Below are 4,256 nucleotides of genomic sequence, written 5' to 3' on the forward strand. Positions count from 1 at the left end.
GAAGAAGAAGAAAAGAAAAACCAGGAGAAAGAAAAAAAAAAAGATAGGAAGCAGAAAGCTGCTATTCTGGCAGCTGCTTTTGTGAATGCTCAAGGATGTGCTGAAGGTAGGGGAAGAAGATATTTGAAAGGTAGAGGCAGAGGGTATTTAAGGGGCAAAGGTAGAGGATGTGGAAATATATTTAGACAGTCTGCTCCAGTAGGGATCAATCAATGTGCTGCATGTAAGAAACAAGGACACTGGAAAAACGAGTGTCCAGAAAATAGAAAAGTTAATCAGCCATGACAGATTCCACCTGGAGCTGATCTGCTTATGATGGGAGAGGAATCTGAATGATGGGGACCGGGGGTAAAAGAAGATATTTTCCCAGCCGAGCCCCTGGTTCCAGTAAAGCTGGGAGATGAAGTAGTCAATTTTTTAGTGGACACTGGAGCAAAATATTCTGTTATAAATACATGTAAAGGACCAATGAGTAAATTTAATGTATCTATTGTTGGGGTCACGGGAAAGAAAGAGGTAAGGCCTTTGTTGAAACCTTTAAAATGTAAAATTGGAGGAAAAACATTGATGCATGAATTTTTATATATAACAGAATGCACCATGCGTCTCTTAGGACGGGATTTATTGAATAAATTGGGAGCACAAATTAACTTTAAAAAAGGAAAAATCCAAGTTTATTTTCCTGAAGCTAATGCCTGGCAAGCCCAAGTTTATTTATTACAGACAAACACAGATGAATCTGAAGAAATTCCAGAAGAGATTAAAGATGCAGTTTACCCTTTTGTTTGGGCAACAGAGAAACCAGGAAGAGCGAAAAATGTGGAACCGGTAAAAGTTGAATTGAAAACAGGAGTTCGACCGGTAAGAAAGAAACAATATCCTATTAGTATAGAAGCCAGAAAAGGTTTGGAACCAATAATAAATAACTTTCTCAAATACGGACTTTTAAGAGAATGTCAATCTGATTACAATACTCCTGTCCTTCCAGTGAAAAAGCCACATAACCAAGGATATAGGTTGGTTCAAGATTTAAGAGCAATAAATCAGTTAGTGGTGGACATTCATCCAGCAGTCCCTAATCCATATACGCTGCTAATCAATGAATCAAATGCATATTTCTCAGTTATAGATCTGAAAGATGCTTTCTTTTGTGTACCTCTGGAAGAAAACAGTCAAAAGATTTTTGCCTTTGAATGGGAAGATCTGTCGACTGGGAGGAGAACTCAGCTCTGCTGGACGGTGCTGCCACGAGGGTTTAAAGATAGCCCAACCATCTTTGGAGCAGCCCTGACCAAGGAATTGGAACAGTGGTCCGGTAAGGAAGAACAAAACACTCTCCTTCAGTATGTTGATGACATCCTATTGGGAGCAGATTGGGAGCACGCCGGGCACGAATCCGGTTTTTGGACAACGAAAGACCACCAAAGAGCACAAGGGCACATGTCAGGGACATTTGCATATGTTAATGAATTCCGGGAAATAACATGAATATTTAGATTATTTATCGGAAATGTAATGAATATGTATACTCTAATTGCATTTAACCCCTATGGTTACGTGATTTTCGGATTGTTCCTAAGACAAATCTCACATTTATTACTCACACTTTTAGCAATCAATAATATTTTAGTCCCTATTGCATATCGTTTTACTGACTCGACCATTGCTTCTGCTCCAATATATGTCTCAACATGGCTTGTGAGCATCAATTTCTTCATGATTTCGGGAGTTACTATACATTGTCCATGTGAAGTAATCCATCAGTAAATAATTCTTCATCCGGAGTCTGGAGAGGGACATCTTTCTAAACTTTGTCAGATTACTATCAGCATATTTTTCCAGACTGTCTAGATCCCTCTAGACTTGCCTGACAGAGTACCAGTTGCTCCCCTTGGCTTGATATTGTACATGAACTTTTCAAGGGTGCATTCTCTTTCATAACTTAGGTCAACAATAAAGTGTAAGAATCCTGAACATATCCTTTCCTCCCCGGGGGGGGCTGATTGCCTGGCCTTAGATACAATTTACAGGTAGTGCAGCTGAGTGTTGTCCCTCCTTCCCTTTGGCAACCTTGGCATGAATTTTCCCATACAGCTCTGCAGCCAGGCTTCAGCAAGGTCTGACCTTCCCCTTGGGAATTGCTGTTTAGACTCTTCCTCTGGTCTTCCCTCAGCTACAGTTTCAGCTGCATCCGAATCCTGCCTATGTCTACTGTCCTGGACCATGATCCACAGACTGAATTCTTGTAAAAGCTGTGGCATAGTAATGCCAAAAAAACGGCAGCTGACAGTAACTTGCAATCCTGTCCAATAACACAGTTCTACTCACAGTAAGGAAGTTCCAGGCTAACAGTCTGGGTCAGTCAAGAGTGTAACAGCTGATCCAAAATCAGACTGCATTGAAAGGAGATGAAAATCAATTGCACAAGAATTTAGGGAAGATTCTAGGGAGGAAGGGGGTCTCTGATCAAAAGGCCAACATCTGTCTCATTTTAAATCTTTGAATTCATCTTCTTCACTGCTCAGCTTCCCTCTAAACAGAAAGGGAAACTTGGACTTGTTTCCCTCATGGGAGCAGGATGGAGAACTATGGTAGGTGAAGAATCTCTCTGATTTAAGAAGAATTGGACTGCATCGTTTGTTAATAGTACTGAAGAGCTCATTTCCTTCAGCCTTTTCTTAATATTTTTCCTTTTACAGGCATGTTTGGATGGTAATGAATGGAGCCACGGAACATAAATAACACTGTGATGGAGTTTGTCCGCTTGGGCTTCAACCGTAATCCTGAGAGTCAGCAGCTCCTCTTTGTGTACTTTTTAATTATCTATTTAATGACCTGCCTGGGAAACATCACCATCCTTATCACTGAGTACCACTTGCACACACGCATGTACTTCTTCCTGGCCAAATTAGGAGTCGTAGATGTCACGTACTCAACAGTAACTATTCCAGTTCTGCTATCAGGTCTCCTCTCCAGCACAAAACTATTCCTTTCAATGAGTGTTTCCTTCAGATGTTTTTCTTTCACTTCATCGGTGGTGCTCACATCTTCGTTCTCACAGCAATGGCAGCTGGTAGTTATGTGGCCATGCATAAACCCTTGCAATGCTTGACAATCATGAATCGTGAGGTGTGTGTAGGGGTAGTAGCAGTGTCGTGGGGAGGTGGATTTGTTTACTCCATAGTACAGATTGCTCTGCTTCTCCCTTTACCTTACTGTGATCAAAACACCCTCGACAGTTTCTGCTGTGATGTCCCACAAGTACTAAAATTGGCTTGCACTGACACCTACCTGACAAAGCTGCTGATGGTCTCCAGTTGTGGGTTGCTCCTCATAATAATATTTATCTTGCTGCTCATTTCATACACTGTTATCTTAGTCAAGATAAAGAAGCAAGTCACTGAAAAGAAGCACAAAGCTTTGTCTACCTGCATAGCCCAAATAACGGTGATAAGCTTCATATTCATTCCAGGGATATTCATCTATGTTCAGCCTTTCAAGAAATTTGCCCTGGTCAAGGTGGCCTCCATCTTTTTCACTGTCATTGTCCCAATTCTGAACCAAATGATCTATAGCTTGAGAAATGATGAGATGAAAAAGCCATCAGGAGACTGGTCTGTAAGGATTCTGCTCTCCTGGTGGAAAAGAAAGGCTTAACTTCCTTCTGAAGAATCACCCCTTTTTGCTGCAACTATTCTACCATATCACTGTAGATATATATGGATTTTCTAGGAAGATATTAACAGATGTGTTTCATATGATTAGAACTTGATGTAGATCTTTAACCTTGAGCTACTCATCCTAGGTCCTTTTATAGTAGGTGCAGTTGTCAATACAGTTAAGTGGAGTCTGGTGCTGGGGTCATCTCATTCCAGCATAGACATCTAAAAGAGGCAAGTAAAATCACTCCTCCCTCCCTCTCCCCTTAAGTCAATTATTCGTATTGGCTATAAAGGTATCTTGCATTTTTTTTCATTGGTATAATTTACTTTTCCATGTGTTGATATTTCTAATGCTGAGGGATTGATTACAGAAAAAGTGAAATAGAACTGTATCATCTTTGTTAGATTAAAAAGAAGTCTTCTGTGGTACAAGGTAAATGTGCAAATCAATGACTTTTCTAATCAATCACAATTTTCCTTGAGTAATCTGGCTATGCTCTTTGTAGCTTCACTCAAAAGTCTGATATCACAAGGGATTTCTTTCAGGTTTGAAAATGTATCCATTTTCACGTACTTCCTCCCTTGCTTATTGAT

General features: G+C 40.3%; 1 pseudogene; it reads left to right on the forward strand.

Annotated features, from left to right (window-relative positions):
• The first annotated feature begins 2,719 nt into the window (after positions 1 to 2,719).
• LOC142091647 (olfactory receptor 4D1-like) lies at positions 2,720 to 3,668 on the forward strand (annotated as a pseudogene).
• Positions 3,669 to 4,256: the final 588 nt, after the last annotated feature.

This window comes from Calonectris borealis, chromosome 22, assembly GCF_964195595.1.
Source record: "Calonectris borealis chromosome 22, bCalBor7.hap1.2, whole genome shotgun sequence".
NCBI lineage: Eukaryota > Metazoa > Chordata > Aves > Procellariiformes > Procellariidae > Calonectris > Calonectris borealis.